We start from the raw sequence: 19,159 nt of genomic DNA on the forward strand, positions 1-19,159 counted from the left end.
CCCCTTGCTCATAGTTGACTTTACCTGAGATTACTTTTTAACACTTCTGTAAAGTGTAACAGGAATTTTCCAAACCTAACCATGATCCCCATCATCACAGCCCCAACTGAAAAGGTCCTGTGTGGGGAGGAGCTGATATTTGTTTGTTTTTTGAGTAGAATTTTAAGTAAATTTGATATTTGTATGTCTAAAGTAAAGTCCTGTGTGTTTGAACTTCCTTTCACTTTCATAATCTAGCAGTGCTGTGTGTGTTCAGAAGAACTTGAGTCTTATGTTTCTCGTATTAAACTGTTCATCTTATTAACTGTTCAGTGATGGAGACTTGAAGGTAAACTGTTCATAGCAAAGACAGAGCTCAGTGGTTACGATGCTAGACCACTGATCAGGATGCTATGACTTCCCGGATTACCGGGCTCCTTGATGTACTCAAGGTTCTTATGGTCCGTTATTAATTTGACCGGGCACCTCACCCCCTCAAGCCAGTGTCTCCATTCTTCCAGAGCCGCCTTTATTGATAACAGTTCCTTGTTCCCCATGTCATAGTTAACTTCACCTGCGGAAAAATAGGTGATGGGGGGGGGCACCATGCTGTAGTCTCTGATGAATTGTCTGTAGAAATTTGTGAACCCCAGAAACCTCTGCAGATCCTTAATGGTCACAGGTTTGGGCCATTCCATCCCTGCTGTGACTTGGTCCATTGTGACCCTTTGTGAGCTGATGATATATCCTGAGAATGAAATCGTCATGCGATACATTACAACAAATTTTGGATTTTGGATCTTAGTGCTTAGTGGTTAAGGTTGTGAGTTTGAATCCCAGGTTCACCGAGCTGTCACTGCTGGGTCCCTAAATAAGGCCCTTAACCCTCAGTTGCTCAGTTTCTCTGGATAAGGATGTCTGCCAAATGCTAGAAATGTAAATGTAAAAAGGCAAAAGAGGAACAGGAAGCTGGCAACACACATGCTAGTGAAAGAGCTGTTCATACACAGCTTCATACCAAGCTGCCACTGCCAGGCCCCTGAGCACAGCCCCCTGAGCACGGCCCCCTGAGCACGGCCCCCTGAGCACGGCCCCCTGAGCACGGCCCCCTGAGCACGGCCCCCTGAGCACAGCCCCCTGAGCACGGCCCCCTGAGCATGGCCCACTGAGCACGGCCCTGCCCCCCAAACTACCCAGATACACACAATAAGATAAATGTAACCTACTGAAAGTTCTGCACTGTAAATTCAGGCTAAACTGCAAACCTTACCAAAACAACCTAGTCTTCAGACACTGCTACGATGGTGAGAATCATCAGAAGGAAACTGAAGTGAATGTATGAGATATGCAGATCTAGCTGTAGATAACAATGCTGTGGGCTGAAGAAGTGAAAATGTAACTGCTGGTTGGTTGATGAGAGAGATAAGAGGAGAAGGGGCAGAGTGCTGCAGGCTAATGAGAAGTTTACAGCAACTCAAATAAACACTTTACACTCAACCCCAGAAAGAGCACAGATCTGAAAAGATAGATGGAGGAGCTACATCAGGTTCCCATCTGCCAAGAACAGGGATCTGAGATTACACAGGACACACACACAAACACACACTCAGTTTGGCCTGTATACACTGGTGGCGCACTGCTCTCTGTAGCCGTACATGAGCACCCTCCCATGCCATCCTGCTCTGTTGATACCACTCACCATGGGAACAATGGGGGCTAAAAACCCAAGACACACTGGAAGTCAGTCAGCTCAGTGGAAGAGTGAGTCAAAGTGTTCTGTGTGTATTCGGCCCATGGGAGGAACTCACTTCATCTGTGTTGTTCATGGCTACAGTAAAAGTGCGAGTGTTGGCCAACTTCCTGATTGAACCGTTCTACCTGTCGGTTGGATTGTGGATGGTTTTCAGAAGGCAGGCTAACATTAATGTTCAGTAGGTCACAGAACGCCTTTGACATGAATTGTACCCCTCTGTCAGAAACTATGTCCTTGGTAAGGCTGTAGACTCTAAAAACAGAAGTAAACAAGGCTGTGGCAGTTTCCATAGCCATGGGTAATCCACTCAGGGGAATTAGTCGGCAGCTCCTAGAAAAACGGTCAATGCCAGGATTATGTTGAAACATGAGAATTTGGCAGATCAGTAATGAAGTCTACTGACAGGTGAGAACAGTTGAGTAACTGGCAGGGGTTCCAGTAGGCCTGTGGGAAGCTGGTGTGGTGTTCTTGACTGGACACATACACTACCACTCAAAAGTTTGGACACACCTTTTAATTCAATGTTTTTTGTTTAGGGATTTATTTTCTACATTCTAGAACAATCCTGGAGATTTCAAAACTATGAAATAACACACATGGACTTCAGTAATCCATATGTAATGACAACAAAAAACAGTCAGTTGTTATTTTAAGACACGAAGGTCAGGTGTTCTGGAATAGTTCTTGCAAGAACAGTATTGTCAAGTGCATTTGCAAAACCCATCAAGCACCATGATGAAACTGGCTCACACGAAGACCATCCCAGTAAAGCAAGACCAAAACTGACCTCTGCTGCAGAGGAGAAGTTCATTTAGAGTCACCAGCCTCAGAAATCACCAATTAACAGCACCTCAGATTAGAGGCGTTATGAAGGCTTTACAGAGCATCAGTAGCAGACATATCTCAATATCAACTGTTCAAACGACATTATTGTGGATTTCGGCCGCCTTCAGCATTGTTTTACAATGTAGAAAGAAATAAACATCAGGAAAGACCATGGAATTAGAAGGTGTGTCCAAACTTTTGACTGGTAGTGTGCCTGTGGTGGTGGTGTGTCTTATTCCTCCAATGGAGCTGGTTCTGTTTGTAACCCCCTCTGGATCTCCTCCATCATGTCCCAGTGGATGGGGCAATGATCAGTGATGGTGGAAATATAGGTTCTGAGCTTATGACCTGGTTAACTGGGTTGTGTCTCCTGGACAGGGTTTGGAGTTCTTAGAACCTGCTTGATATGTGACAGTGAAACTGAATCTGGTGAAGAAGTGAGCCCATCTAGCCTGGCGGGGATGCAACCTTTTAGCCTCCTTGATGTACTCAAGGTTCTTATGGTCCGTTATTAATTTGACCGGGCACCTCACCCCCTCAAGCCAGTGTCTCCATTCTTCCAGAGCCGCCTTTATTGATAACAGTTCCTTGTTCCCCATGTCATAGTTAACTTCACCTGCGGAAAAATAGGTGATGGGGGGGGGCACCATGCTGTAGTCTCTGATGAATTGTCTGTAGAAATTTGTGAACCCCAGAAACCTCTGCAGATCCTTAATGGTCACAGGTTTGGGCCATTCCATCCCTGCTGTGACTTGGTCCATTGTGACCCTTTGTGAGCTGATGATATATCCTGAGAATGAAATCGTCATGCGATACATTACAACAAATTTTGGATTTTGGATCTTAGTGCTTAGTGGTTAAGGTTGTGAGTTTGAATCCCAGGTTCACCAAGCTGTCACTGCTGGGTCCCTAAATAAGGCCCTTAACCCTCAGTTGCTCAGTTTCTCTGGATAAGGATGTCTGCCAAATGCTAGAAATGTAAATGTAAAAAGGCAAAAGAGGAACAGGAAGCTGGCAACACACATGCTAGTGAAAGAGCTGTTCATACACAGCTTCATACCAAGCTGCCACCGCCAGGCCCCTGAGCACGGCCCCCTGAGCACGGCCCCCTGAGCACGGCCCACTGAGCACGTTCCCCCTGAGCACGGCCCCCTGAGCACGGCCCCCTGAGCACGGCCCCCTGAGCACGGCCCCCTGAGCACGTTCCCCCTGAGCACGGCCCCCTGAGCACGGCCCCCTGAGCACGGCCCACTGAGCACGGCCCTGCACCCCCAACCACTCAGATACACACAATAAGATAAATGTAAGCCACTGGGGATAAAGGACTCTGTTAAAGCACCATAACTGTAAAGAACAGCTGAAGTTGTGTGTGTGGTCCAGACCCGGTGAAGCCGTCGTGCTCCCCAGCAGTGGTGAGGGATTCTCAGGTGAACGAGTTCATGAAATTAATTTAATATTCCACCTTCTACCTTATCAGCATGACTGTATTACACCAGAGATTTCACTACAGCATGGAAGTACACTCAGATGTGCTCCATGAGTACCATGTACAACATAATCTTTATGAATGAACATGATCTAGATTGTGTACATACTTCACATACTTCACAACTTTTTACATTCTAAATTGCACTACTTCTCATGCAAAGTCACTTTCTGTATACAGTATTTATTTAATTTATTGTAGTTTATTCTAAAATTGTGTACACATTTCATATCTGTATATATGTTTGCACCTGACACCAAGACAAATTCCTAGTACTGTAAAGTGCTCTTTGCTAACCCTTTGCTGTACCTGGCAATAAAACTTTTACTGATTCTGAGCTTCTTTTAGCCTGAAGCTCTGACTAGCAGAATACGTTTAGACCAGTGGTTTTCAACCTGTGGGCCGCAACGGTATTGCAGGGGGGCCGCTAGTTATTATCAATAGAAATAATAATATTGCTAACGTATGAAAAATGTGTAATCATAATTAAATATCATAATTTGATATATAATTAAATAACGAAAAATTAATAATAAACTGTTACTATGCATTCACTATTCCATCTCGTTGATTGGTTTAATAACAACCCGCCAATTTAGGCTATCTAACATTTTTGCTGCATACATGCTAAAACAGATGTAAACATGGATAAATGGTTGTCAACGGGATCGCTGAAAAGGACAAATACAGACGTTTCTTCATCCACAAGTAAGCAGGACACTGAAAAGACACCTAAAATAAACCTAAACGAAGAAAAACAGCAGCGAATACCTAGCGCTAGGTTTCACGTGTGTGGGAGTGGAGAACGAGCTACCGCTCTGTGTTGTAGGATCAGAAGTCTTGTCAAATGAAGCTTTAAAACCGAGCAAATTACAACGGCACTTGGAAACAAAACATAGTGAATATGCGTCCAAGCCAATGGAGTTTTTTGAGAACAAACTTAAAGAGTACCAAAGCAAGAAAAAAAACTCTTGAAACTGCGTTCTCTGTCAACGACAACAGTAAAGCAGTGGAGGCATTTTATCGCGTTGCAAAACTAATCGCGAAGGCTGGAAAACCACACACAATTCGTGAAACTATGATTTTACCTGCCGCAAAAGAAATGGTTGGTGTGATGTGTGGAGAAAAGGCCCGCAAGCAGTTAAATCTGATTTCACTTTCGGATAATACGGTTGAGAGAAGAATAAATGAAATGGCAGATGATATAACTCAGAAGTTGGTTAAACACATCCGAGAGAGTCCCTTTTATGCCCTACAGTTGGATGAATCGACCGATATAGCAAACCTTCCCAACCTCCTTGCCTTTGTACGGTATGTTCGTAATGGAGAATTACAAGAGGAATTCCTTTTCTGTAAGCCGCTGCTGGCTCAAACAACTGCCGAAGCCATTTTTGATATTTTGAATGCATTTATTGTTTCAAATGGAATCGATTGGTCTAAATGCGTGGGTCTGAGCACAGATGGAGCAAGAGCCATGGTGGGGCATCACAACGGAGTCATTGCGCGCGTGAAAACAGTTGCGCCGCTTATGAGCTCCGTCCACTGCAGTTTACATCGGGAGGCACTAGCTAACAAGAAGATGCCCACAGAGATGCGTCTTGGATGAGGCTCTTAAATAGTCAATTTCATAAAAACTAGGCCCCTTCAGTCACGTTTGTTTCGACTTCTCTGTGAAGAAATGGGAAGTGACCATGTTCAGCTTCTGTTACACACTGAGGTATGATGGCTTTCACAAGGCCGGGTGCTTACTAGTTTCTTTGAATTACGCAATGAAGCACGGATTTTTTTTTTATCCGAATTTTCCCCTTTCGGACCGCCTCAGTGATTTTGAGTGGCTTGCAAAATTGTCCTACCTTTCTGATATTTTCAATCACCTAAATGGAGTGAACTTGAGACTTCAAGGCAAATCAGTGACAGCATTTCAAGTTCAAAATAAAATTGAAGCCACAATAAAGAAACTGGACATTTGGGCCGGGCGACTTTGCAAATCAAAATCCGAATCGTTTGAGAATTTGTCACATTTTTTGTCAGAAGAAGCCACGAGCCTGCCCACCTCAGATAAAAAGCTGATTGAAGAGCATCTCCAAGGACTGAAGAGCCAGGTGTGTGACTACTTTCCATCTCCAGATGTTCAGGTTACCTGATTGAAAATGAGGGAGCCGTCACAAGTTTAAGTGCAAAAGACCAAGACAGCCTCATTGACTTATCTTGTGACAGTGCTTTAAAATTAACGTTTTCTCACAAAACTTTGACGGATTTTTGGATTCATACTCTCTCCGAGTATCCTGATCTTTCTGACAAAGCTCTGAGGTTTTTGATGTCATTTCCGACAACATATTTATGTGAAGCAAGATTTTCTGCGTTGGTGGCATTCAAGACAAAATACCGGAATAAGCTTAACGTCGAGCCTGATCTTCTCTTGCAACTTTCTTCATTTCAGCCCGACATACAGCGCTTAATCAATGCTAAACAGCACCAACCTTCACATTAGGTGAGTGACAGATTGTTGTTTATCGTTTATGATGTCTAATTGTCATGTGAACAAGTCAAGAAGTTTTTTTTTTTGCATGTTATCTGTTTTACTAAATTTGTACTTTAACACATTGCAATTAAAAATTAAAAAGCGTCAGGAAGCGGGTTTGATCGCGGTCTCAGTTTCCCTTGTGTCTTTGTTTTTCTCTTTAACGTGCCAGCTGCACGCAGCTCAGCCGCTCATTGGTTTCTCTCTCTTAAATTGTTCGCTCTATATCTGCTCTCGATTTGCGCTTCTCACTCGAGCCTGACTCTAGTCTTGCTTCGTCCAGTGTTGGAGTTCTCTGCCGGTTTTGACTGCTCGTCTCAACCCTGCTCTGCCTGTTCCATCTGATTGCTCCTATGATGGTCTCCCCACTGCCGACCTCTGAATGGATTTGTTTTCCTGTTTACTTAAGAATTGTCAACCCGAGTGTCTCTGGGCTTGGTGACCCGTTATGTACATTTTCTGTTTATTCAACATTACCAGTTTATTCAATAAAGACAGTTAACAGTCTTGCTTCTGAGTACTCAGTTACTAACCCGACACAAATAGTGGGTTCATTTAAATTTTTTGCAGTGGGCCATGAAAACTTGTTTGGTTGTGTGGGCCGTGAGTTAAAAAAGGTTGGGAACCACTGGTTTAGACAGAAAAGTTGTGTTAGTGATGGAACACATCATCAACATAAGAACGGTGTACCTAATAAAGTGGCCAGTGAGTTTATAAACCTATATATAAAAAAGAAAAAGTCATGCACAAAGGGTAAACATTTCTAAAGGTGTAGAGAGCTGATGGGAGGAGTTTATATACGGAGAGTTTACATAAACCTGCTTCACCTGTCTCACACACACACACACACACACACACACACACACACACACACACACACACACGCAGATCATCCAGGTGTGTTCAGAACAGCTCGTACCATCTCTTGTACTGGATCAGGACGTCGAAGCAGAGAGAGACGTGAGTATTTTTCACTCGGGTTGGTTTTATCTGGGATTCTCTTCTGTTTGTGTAGTTGTGTTTGTGTAATTGTGTTTGTGTAATTGTGTTTGTGTAGTTGTGTTTGTGTAATTGTGTTTGTGTAATTGTGTTTGTGTAGTTGTGTTTGTGTAGTTGTGTTTGTGTAATTGTGTTTGTGTAATTGTGTTTGTGTAGTCGTGTTTGTGTAATTGTGTTTGTGTAGTTGTGTTTGTGTAATTGTGTTTGTGTAATTGTGTTTGTGTAGCCGTGTTTGTGTAGTCATGTTTGTGTAATTGTGTTTGTGTAGTTGTGTTTGTGTAGTCGTGTTTGTGTAGTCATGTTTGTGTAATTGTGTTTGTGTAATTGTGTTTGTGTAGTCATGTTTGTGTAATTGTGTTTGTGTAGTCGTGTTTGTGTAGTCATGTTTGTGTAATTGTGTTTGTGTAGTCATGTTTGTGTAATTGTGTTTGTGTAGCCGTGTTTGTGTAGTCATGTTTGTGTAATTGTGTTTGTGTAGTTGTGTTTGTGTAGTCGTGTTTGTGTAGTCATGTTTGTGTAATTGTGTTTGTGTAATTGTGTTTGTGTAATTGTGTTTGTGTAGCCGTGTTTGTGTAGTCATGTTTGTGTAATTGTGTTTGTGTAATTGTGTTTGTGTAGCCGTGTTTGTGTAGTCATGTTTGTGTAATTGTGTTTGTGTAGTTGTGTTTGTGTAGTCGTGTTTGTGTAGTCGTGTTTGTGTAGTCGTGTTTGTGTAGTTGTGTTTGTGTAATTGTGTTTGTGTAGTCGTGTTTGTGTAATTGTGTTTGTGTAGTTGTGTTTGTGTAATTGTGTTTGTGTAGCCGTGTTTGTGTAATTGTGTTTGTGTAGCCGTGTTTGTGTAGTCATGTTTGTGTAATTGTGTTTGTGTAGTCGTGTTTGTGTAGTCGTGTTTGTGTAGTTGTGTTTGTGTAATTGTGTTTGTGTAGTCGTGTTTGTGTAATTGTGTTTGTGTAGTTGTGTTTGTGTAGTCGTGTTTGTGTAGTCGTGTTTGTGTAGTTGTGTTTGTGTAATTGTGTTTGTGTAGTTGTGTTTGTGTAATTGTGTTTGTGTAATTGTGTTTGTGTAGTTGTGTTTGTGTAATTGTGTTTGTGTAGTTGTGTTTGTGTAGTCGTGTTTGTGTAATTGTGGTTGTGTAGTTGTGTTTGTGTAATTGTGTTTGTGTAGTTGTGTTTGTGTAATTGTGTTTGTGTAGTTGTGTTTGTGTAATTGTGTTTGTGTAGTCGTGTTTGTGTAATTGTGGTTGTGTAGTTGTGTTTGTGTAATTGTGTTTGTGTAGTTGTGTTTGTGTAATTGTGTTTGTGTAGTCGTGTTTGTGTAATTGTGTTTGTGTAGTTGTGTTTGTGTAATTGTGTTTGTGTAGTTGTGTTTGTGTAATTGTGTTTGTGTAATTGTGTTTGTGTAGTCGTGTTTGTGTAATTGTGTTTGTGTAGTTGTGTTTGTGTAATTGTGTTTGTGTAATTGTGTTTGTGTAGCCGTGTTTGTGTAGTCATGTTTGTGTAATTGTGTTTGTGTAGTTGTGTTTGTGTAGTCGTGTTTGTGTAGTCGTGTTTGTGTAGTCATGTTTGTGTAATTGTGTTTGTGTAGCCGTGTTTGTGTAGTCATTGTGTAATTGTGTTTGTGTAGTCATGTTTGTGTAATTGTGTTTGTGTAGCCGTGTTTGTGTAGTCATGTTTGTGTAATTGTGTTTGTGTAGTTGTGTTTGTGTAGTCGTGTTTGTGTAGTCATGTTTGTGTAATTGTGTTTGTGTAATTGTGTTTGTGTAGTCATGTTTGTGTAATTGTGTTTGTGTAGTTGTGTTTGTGTAGTCATGTTTGTGTAATTGTGTTTGTGTAGTCGTGTTTGTGTAATTGTGTTTGTGTAGCCGTGTTTGTGTAGTCATGTTTGTGTAATTGTGTTTGTGTAGTCGTGTTTGTGTAATTGTGTTTGTGTAGCCGTGTTTGTGTAGTCATGTTTGTGTAATTGTGTTTGTGTAGTCATGTTTGTGTAATTGTGTTTGTGTAGCCATGTTTGTGTAGTCATGTTTGTGTAATTGTGTTTGTGTAGTTGTGTTTGTGTAGTCGTGTTTGTGTAGTCATGTTTGTGTAATTGTGTTTGTGTAGCCGTGTTTGTGTAGTCATGTTTGTGTAATTGTGTTTGTGTAGTCGTGTTTGTGTAATTGTGTTTGTGTAGCCGTGTTTGTGTAGTCATGTTTGTGTAATTGTGTTTGTGTAGTCGTGTTTGTGTAATTGTGTTTGTGTAGCCGTGTTTGTGTAGTCATGTTTGTGTAATTGTGTTTGTGTAGTCATGTTTGTGTAATTGTGTTTGTGTAGCCATGTTTGTGTAGTCATGTTTGTGTAATTGTGTTTGTGTAGTTGTGTTTGTGTAGTCGTGTTTGTGTAGTCATGTTTGTGTAATTGTGTTTGTGTAATTGTGTTTGTGTAGCCGTGTTTGTGTAGTCATGTTTGTGTAATTGTGTTTGTGTAGTCATGTTTGTGTAATTGTGTTTGTGTAGTTGTGTTTGTGTAGTCATGTTTGTGTAGTTGTGTTTGTGTAGTCATGTTTGTGTAGTCATGTTTGTGTAATTGTGTTTGTGTAATTGTGTTTGTGTAGTCATGTTTGAGTAATTGTGTTTGTGTAGCCGTGTTTGTGTAATTGTGTTTGTGTAGTCATGTTTGTGTAATTGTGTTTGTGTAGTCATGTTTGTGTAATTGTGTTTGTGTAATTGTGTTTGTGTAGTCATGTTTGTGTAATTGTGTTTGTGTAGCCGTGTTTGTGTAGTCATGTTTGTGTAATTGTGTTTGTGTAATTGTGTTTGTGTAGTCATGTTTGTGTAATTGTGTTTGTGTAGTTGTGTTTTTGTAGTCGTGTTTGTGTAGTCATGTTTGTGTAATTGTGTTTGTGTAATTGTGTTTGTGTAGCCGTGTTTGTGTAGTCATGTTTGTGTAATTGTGTTTGTGTAGTCATGTTTGTGTAATTGTGTTTGTGTAGCCGTGTTTGTGTAGTCATGTTTGTGTAACTGTGTTTGTGTAGTCGTGTTTGTGTAGTCGTGTTTGTGTAGTTGTGTTTGTGTAATTGTGTTTGTGTAGCCGTGTTTGTGTAGTCATGTTTGTGTAATTGTGTTTGTGTAGTCATGTTTGTGTAATTGTGTTTGTGTAGCCGTGTTTGTGTAGTCATGTTTGTGTAATTGTGTTTGTGTAGTTGTGTTTGTGTAGTCGTGTTTGTGTAGTCATGTTTGTGTAATTGTGTTTGTGTAATTGTGTTTGTGTAGTCATGTTTGTGTAGTTGTGTTTGTGTAGTCGTGTTTGTGTAGTCATGTTTGTGTAATTGTGTTTGTGTAGTTGTGTTTGTGTAGTTGTGTTTGTGTAGTCGTGTTTGTGTAGTCATGTTTGTGTAATTGTGTTTGTGTAGTCATGTTTGTGTAATTGTGTTTGTGTAGCCGTGTTTGTGTAGTCATGTTTGTGTAATTGTGTTTGTGTAGTCATGTTTGTGTAATTGTGTTTGTGTAGCCATGTTTGTGTAGTCATGTTTGTGTAATTGTGTTTGTCTAGTCGTGTTTGTGTAATTGTGTTTGTGTAGCCGTGTTTGTGTAGTCATGTTTGTGTAGTTGTGTTTGTGTAATTGTGTTTGTGTAGTCGTGTTTGTGTAATTGTGTTTGTGTAGTTGTGTTTGTGTAATTGTGTTTGTGTAGCCGTGTTTGTGTAATTGTGTTTGTGTAATTGTGTTTGTGTAGTTGTGTTTGTGTAGTTGTGTTTGTGTAGTCGTGTTTGTGTAGTCGTGTTTGTGTAGTTGTGTTTGTGTAATTGTGTTTGTGTAGTCGTGTTTGTGTAATTGTGTTTGTGTAGTTGTGTTTGTGTAGTCGTGTTTGTGTAATTGTGTTTGTGTAGTTGTGTTTGTGTAGTCGTGTTTGTGTAGTTGTGTTTGTGTAGTTGTGTTTGTGTAATTGTGTTTGTGTAGTCGTGTTTGTGTAATTGTGTTTGTGTAGTTGTGTTTGTGTAATTGTGTTTGTGTAGCCGTGTTTGTGTAATTGTGTTTGTGTAGCCGTGTTTGTGTAGTCATGTTTGTGTAATTGTGTTTGTGTAGTTGTGTTTGTGTAGTCGTGTTTGTATAGTCATGTTTGTGTAATTGTGTTTGTGTAGCCGTGTTTGTGTAATTGTGTTTGTGTAGCCGTGTTTGTGTAGTCATGTTTGTGTAGTCGTGTTTGTGTAGTCGTGTTTGTGTAGTTGTGTTTGTGTAATTGTGTTTGTGTAGTCGTGTTTGTGTAGTCATGTTTGTGTAGTTGTGTATGTGTAGTCATGTTTGTGTAATTGTGTTTGTGTAGCCGTGTTTGTGTAGTCATGTTTGTGTAATTGTGTTTGTGTAGTTGTGTTTGTGTAGTCGTGTTTGTGTAGTCATGTTTGTGTAATTGTGTTTGTGTAATTGTGTTTGTGTAGTCATGTTTGTGTAATTGTGTTTGTGTAGCCGTGTTTGTGTAGTCATGTTTGTGTAATTGTGTTTGTGTAGTCGTGTTTGTGTAATTGTGTTTGTGTAGCCGTGTTTGTGTAGTCATGTTTGTGTAATTGTGTTTGTGTAGTCATGTTTGTGTAATTGTGTTTGTGTAGCCATGTTTGTGTAGTCATGTTTGTGTAATTGTGTTTGTCTAGTCGTGTTTGTGTAATTGTGTTTGTGTAGCCGTGTTTGTGTAGTCATGTTTGTGTAATTGTGTTTGTGTAGTCATGTTTGTGTAATTGTGTTTGTGTAGCCGTGTTTGTGTAGTCATGTTTGTGTAATTGTGTTTGTGTAGTTGTGTTTGTGTAGTCGTGTTTGTGTAGTCATGTTTGTGTAATTGTGTTTGTGTAGTTGTGTTTGTGTAGTTGTGTTTGTGTAGTCGTGTTTGTGTAGTCATGTTTGTGTAATTGTGTTTGTGTAATTGTGTTTGTGTAATTGTGTTTGTGTAGTTGTGTTTGTGTAATTGTGTTTGTGTAGTTGTGTTTGTGTAATTGTGTTTGTGTAATTGTGTTTGTGTAATTGTGTTTGTGTAGTTGTGTTTGTGTAATTGTGTTTGTGTAGTTGTGTTTGTGTAGTTGTGTTTGTGTAATTGTGTTTGTGTAATTGTGTTTGTGTAGTCGTGTTTGTGTAATTGTGTTTGTGTAGTTGTGTTTGTGTAATTGTGTTTGTGTAATTGTGTTTGTGTAGCCGTGTTTGTGTAGTCATGTTTGTGTAATTGTGTTTGTGTAGTTGTGTTTGTGTAGTCGTGTTTGTGTAGTTGTGTTTGTGTAGTCATGTTTGTGTAATTGTGTTTGTGTAGTCGTGTTTTTGTAATTGTGTTTGTGTAGCCGTGTTTGTGTAGTCATGTTTGTGTAATTGTGTTTGTGTAGTCAGGTTTGTGTAATTGTGTTTGTGTAGCCGTGTTTGTGTAGTCATGTTTGTGTAATTGTGTTTGTGTAGTTGTGTTTGTGTAGTCGTGTTTGTGTAGTCATGTTTGTGTAGTCATGTTTGTGTAATTGTGTTTGTGTAGTTGTGTTTGTGTAATTGTGTTTGTGTAGCCGTGTTTGTGTAGTCATGTTTGTGTAATTGTGTTTGTGTAGTTGTGTTTGTGTAGTCGTGTTTGTGTAGTCATGTTTGTGTAATTGTGTTTGTGTAGTTGTGTTTGTGTAGTCGTGTTTGTGTAGTCATGTTTGTGTAATTGTGTTTGTGTAATTGTGTTTGTGTAATTGTGTTTGTGTAGTTGTGTTTGTGTAATTGTGTTTGTGTAGTTGTGTTTGTGTAATTGTGTTTGTGTAGTTGTGTTTGTGTAGCCGTGTTTGTGTAGTCGTGTTTGTGTAATTGTGTTTGTGTAGTTGTGTTTGTGTAGTCGTGTTTGTGTAGTCATGTTTGTGTAGTCATGTTTGTGTAATTGTGTTTGTGTAGTTGTGTTTGTGTAATTGTGTTTGTGTAGCCGTGTTTGTGTAGTCATGTTTGTGTAATTGTGTTTGTGTAGTTGTGTTTGTGTAGTCGTGTTTGTGTAGTCATGTTTGTGTAATTGTGTTTGTGTAGTTGTGTTTGTGTAGTTGTGTTTGTGTAGTCGTGTTTGTGTAGTCATGTTTGTGTAATTGTGTTTGTGTAGTTGTGTTTGTGTAATTGTGTTTGTGTAGCCGTGTTTGTGTAATTGTGTTTGTGTAGCCGTGTTTGTGTAGTCATGTTTGTGTAATTGTGTTTGTGTAGTTGTGTTTGTGTAGTCGTGTTTGTGTAGTCGTGTTTGTGTAGTCGTGTTTGTGTAATTGTGTTTGTGTAGTCGTGTTTGTGTAATTGTGTTTGTGTAGTCGTGTTTGTGTAGTCGTGTTTGTGTAGTCGTGTTTGTGTAGTTGTGTTTGTGTAATTGTGTTTGTGTAGTCGTGTTTGTGTAATTGTGTTTGTGTAGTCGTGTTTGTGTAGTCGTGTTTGTGTAGTCGTGTTTGTGTAGTTGTGTTTGTGTAATTGTGTTTGTGTAGTCGTGTTTGTGTAATTGTGTTTGTGTAGTTGTGTTTGTGTAATTGTGTTTGTGTAGCCGTGTTTGTGTAATTGTGTTTGTGTAATTGTGTTTGTGTAATTGTGTTTGTGTAGTCATGTTTGTGTAATTGTGTTTGTGTAGCCATGTTTGTGTAGTCATGTTTGTGTAATTGTGTTTGTGTAGTCGTGTTTGTGTAATTGTGTTTGTGTAGCCGTGTTTGTGTAGTCATGTTTGTGTAATTGTGTTTGTGTAGTCATGTTTGTGTAATTGTGTTTGTGTAGCCATGTTTGTGTAGTCATGTTTGTGTAATTGTGTTTGTGTAGTCGTGTTTGTGTAATTGTGTTTGTGTAGCCGTGTTTGTGTAGTCATGTTTGTGTAATTGTGTTTGTGTAATTGTGTTTGTGTAGTCATGTTTGTGTAATTGTGTTTGTGTAGCCGTGTTTGTGTAGTCATGTTTGTGTAATTGTGTTTGTGTAGTCATGTTTGTGTAATTGTGTTTGTGTAGCCGTGTTTGTGTAGTCATGTTTGTGTAATTGTGTTTGTGTAGTCATGTTTGTGTAATTGTGTTTGTGTAGTCGTGTTTGTGTAGTCATGTTTGTGTAATTGTGTTTGTGTAATTGTGTTTGTGTAGTCATGTTTGTGTAATTGTGTTTGTGTAGTCATGTTTGTGTAATTGTGTTTGTGTAGCCGTGTTTGTGTAGTCATGTTTGTGTAATTGTGTTTGTGTAGTTGTGTTTGTGTAGTCGTGTTTGTGTAGTCATGTTTGTGTAATTGTGTTTGTGTAATTGTGTTTGTGTAATTGTGTTTGTGTAGCCGTGTTTGTGTAGTCATGTTTGTGTAATTGTGTTTGTGTAGTCGTGTTTGTGTAGTCGTGTTTGTGTAGTTGTGTTTGTGTAATTGTGTTTGTGTAGTCGTGTTTGTGTAATTGTGTTTGTGTAGTCGTGTTTGTGTAATTGTGTTTGTGTAGCCGTGTTTGTGTAATTGTGTTTGTGTAGCCATGTTTGTGTAATTGTGTTTGTGTAATTGTGTTTGTGTAATTGTGTTTGTGTAGCCGTGTTTGTGTAGTCATGTTTGTGTAATTGTGTTTGTGTAGTTGTGTTTGTGTAGTCGTGTTTGTGTAGTTGTGTTTGTGTAATTGTGTTTGTGTAGTCGTGTTTGTGTAATTGTGTTTGTGTAGTCGTGTTTGTGTAATTGTGTTTGTGTAGCCGTGTTTGTGTAATTGTGTTTGTGTAGCCGTGTTTGTGTAATTGTGTTTGTGTAGCCGTGTTTGTGTAGTCATGTTTGTGTAATTGTGTTTGTGTAGTCGTGTTTGTGTAGTCATGTTTGTGTAATTGTGTTTGTGTAATTGTGTTTGTGTAATTGTGTTTGTGTAGCCGTGTTTGTGTAGTCATGTTTGTGTAATTGTGTTTGTGTAGTCGTGTTTGTGTAGTCGTGTTTGTGTAGTTGTGTTTGTGTAATTGTGTTTGTGTAGTCGTGTTTGTGTAATTGTGTTTGTGTAGTTGTGTTTGTGTAATTGTGTTTGTGTAGCCGTGTTTGTGTAATTGTGTTTGTGTAATTGTGTTTGTGTAATTGTGTTTGTGTAGCCGTGTTTGTGTAATTGTGTTTGTGTAATTGTGTTTGTGTAGCCGTGTTTGTGTAATTGTGTTTGTGTAGCCGTGTTTGTGTAGTCATGTTTGTGTAATTGTGTTTGTGTAGTTGTGTTTGTGTAGTCGTGTTTGTGTAGTCGTGTTTGTGTAGTTGTGTTTGTGTAATTGTGTTTGTGTAGTCGTGTTTGTGTAATTGTGTTTGTGTAGTCGTGTTTGTGTAGTCGTGTTTGTGTAGTTGTGTTTGTGTAATTGTGTTTGTGTAGTCGTGTTTGTGTAATTGTGTTTGTGTAGTCATGTTTGTGTAGTTGTGTTTGTGTAGTCGTGTTTGTGTAGTTGTGTTTGTGTAATTGTGTTTGTGTAATTGTGTTTGTGTAATTGTGTTTGTGTAGTCGTGTTTGTGTAATTGTGTTTGTGTAGTCGTGTTTGTGTAATTGTGTTTGTGTAATTGTGTTTGTGTAGTCGTGTTTGTGTAGTCGTGTTTGTGTAATTGTGTTTGTGTAATTGTGTTTGTGTAATTGTGTTTGTGTAGTTGTGTTTGTGTAATTGTGTTTGTGTAATTGTGTTTGTGTAGTCGTGTTTGTGTAATTGTGTTTGTGTAATTGTGTTTGTGTAGTCGTGTTTGTGTAGTCGTGTTTGTGTAGTTGTGTTTGTGTAATTGTGTTTGTGTAATTGTGTTTGTGTAGCCGTGTTTGTGTAATTGTGTTTGTGTAATTGTGTTTGTGTAGCCGTGTTTGTGTAGCCGTGTTTGTGTAATTGTGTTTGTGTAATTGTGTTTGTGTAGCCGTGTTTGTGTAATTGTGTTTGTGTAATTGTGTTTGTGTAGTCGTGTTTGTGTAATTGTGTTTGTGTAGTTGTGTTTGTGTAATTGTGTTTGTGTAGCCGTGTTTGTGTAATTGTGTTTGTGTAATTGTGTTTGTGTAATTGTGTTTGTGTAGCCGTGTTTGTGTAATTGTGTTTGTGTAATTGTGTTTGTGTAGCCGTGTTTGTGTAATTGTGTTTGTGTAGCCGTGTTTGTGTAGTCATGTTTGTGTAATTGTGTTTGTGTAGTTGTGTTTGTGTAGTCGTGTTTGTGTAGTCGTGTTTGTGTAGTTGTGTTTGTGTAATTGTGTTTGTGTAGTCGTGTTTGTGTAATTGTGTTTGTGTAGTTGTGTTTGTGTAGTCGTGTTTGTGTAGTTGTGTTTGTGTAATTGTGTTTGTGTAGTCGTGTTTGTGTAATTGTGTTTGTGTAGTCATGTTTGTGTAGTTGTGTTTGTGTAGTCGTGTTTGTGTAGTTGTGTTTGTGTAATTGTGTTTGTGTAATTGTGTTTGTGTAGTCGTGTTTGTGTAATTGTGTTTGTGTAGTCGTGTTTGTGTAATTGTGTTTGTGTAATTGTGTTTGTGTAGTCGTGTTTGTGTAGTCGTGTTTGTGTAATTGTGTTTGTGTAATTGTGTTTGTGTAATTGTGTTTGTGTAGTTGTGTTTGTGTAATTGTGTTTGTGTAATTGTGTTTGTGTAGTCGTGTTTGTGTAATTGTGTTTGTGTAATTGTGTTTGTGTAGTCGTGTTTGTGTAGTCGTGTTTGTGTAGTTGTGTTTGTGTAGTTGTGTTTGTGTAATTGTGTTTGTGTAGTCGTGTTTGTGTAATTGTGTTTGTGTAATTGTGTTTGTGTAGTCGTGTTTGTGTAGTCGTGTTTGTGTAGTTGTGTTTGTGTAGCTGGGTGATGAAAGGCAGAGCAAGGAGAGAGAGAGAGAGAGAGAGAAAGTGAGAATATTAATTTCTAATATAATTTTTAATAGTAATTTATATTCTATTATATTTCTGTTCCTGTGTTTCTGTGTTCCTGAAACTCAGTGTTCTCAGTAATGTGTGTGTTAATGAGAGACAATCTTCTCTTTACATGAATGTTTTGGCAACACTGTACATGTATATGGTCATAACAATAATACTGAAATACTGAAATTAAATTAAAAGGGAGAGAGAGAGAGAGAGAGAGAGAGAGAAAGGAACAGAGAGATGAAGAGGGAGAGAGAGAGAGAGAGAGAGAGAGAGAGAGAGAGAGAGAGAAAGGAACAGAGAGATGAAGAGGGAGAGAGAGAGAGAGAGAGAGAGAGAGAGAGAGAGAGAGAGAGAGAGAAAGGAACAGAGAGATGAAGAGGGAGAGAGAGAGAGAGAGAGAGAGAGGGAAAGGAACAGAGAGATGAAGAGGGAGAGAGAGAGAGAGAGAGAGAGAGAAAGGAACAGAGAGATGAAGAGGGAGAGAGAGAGAGAGAGAGAGAGAGAGAAAGGAACAGAGAGATGAAGAGGGAGAGAGAGAGAGAGAGAGAGAGAGAGAAAGGAACAGAGAGATGAAGAGGGAGAGAGAGAGAGAGAGAGAGAGAGAGAGAGAGAAAGGAACAGAGAGATGAAGAGGGAGAGAGAGAGAGACTTTGACTTTTGATGGTCATTTATTAAATCCAATTATTCGTTCACTTTAGCAGCACATTACACATTCACAATAGAAAGTGAATAAATAAATAGATAAATAAATAAAGTAGTCAGTTTATAAAGATAAATAAATAAATAAATAAATAAATAAATAAATAAATAAATAAATAAATAAATGAATGAATGAATGAATAAATAAATGGCACATCAAAAAACTAGTTAAAAAACTATTAAAATACACAGGAAGTTAAAATAAAAGTTCATCCAAACTCACGTGCAAACAGCAGTTCATCATTTACACCAGTACACACGGCTCCTCATCACACCACAGTTCATCATTTACACCAGTACACACGGCTCCCCATCACACCACAGTTCATCATTTACACCAGTACACACGGCTCCCCATCACACCACAGTTCATCATTTACACCAGTACACACGGCTCCTCATCACACCACAGTTCATCATTTACACCAGTACACACGGCTCCCCATCACACCACAGTTCATCATTTACACCAGTACACACGGCTCCCCATCACACCACAGTTCATCATTTACACCAGTACACACGGCTCCCCATCACACCACAGTTCATCATTTACACCAGTACACACGGCTCCCCATCACACCACAGTTCATCATTTACACCAGTACACACGGCTCCCCATCACACCACAGTTCATCATTTACACCAGTACACACGGCTCCCCATCACACCACAGTTCATCATTTACACCAGTACACACGGCTCCCCATCACACCACAGTTCATCATTTACACCAGTACACACGGCTCCCCATCACACCACAGTTCATCATTTACACCAGTACACACGGCTCCCCATCACACCACAGTTCATCATTTACACCAGTACACACGGCTCCCCATCACACCACAGTTCATCATTTACACCCAGTGCACACGGCTCCCCATCACACCACAGTTCATCATTTACACCAGTACACACCGCTCCCCATCACACCACAGTTCATTTACACCAGTGCACACGGCTCCCCATCACACCACAGTTCATCATTTACACCAGTGCACACGGCTCCCCATCACACCACAGTTCATCATTTACACCAGTGCACACGGCTCCCCATCACACCACAGTTCATCATTTACACCAGTGCACACGGCTCCCCATCACACCACAGTTCATCATTTACACCAGTA

Source organism: Hemibagrus wyckioides, linkage group LG01, assembly GCF_019097595.1.
Source record: "Hemibagrus wyckioides isolate EC202008001 linkage group LG01, SWU_Hwy_1.0, whole genome shotgun sequence".
Taxonomy (NCBI): Eukaryota; Metazoa; Chordata; class Actinopteri; order Siluriformes; family Bagridae; genus Hemibagrus; species Hemibagrus wyckioides.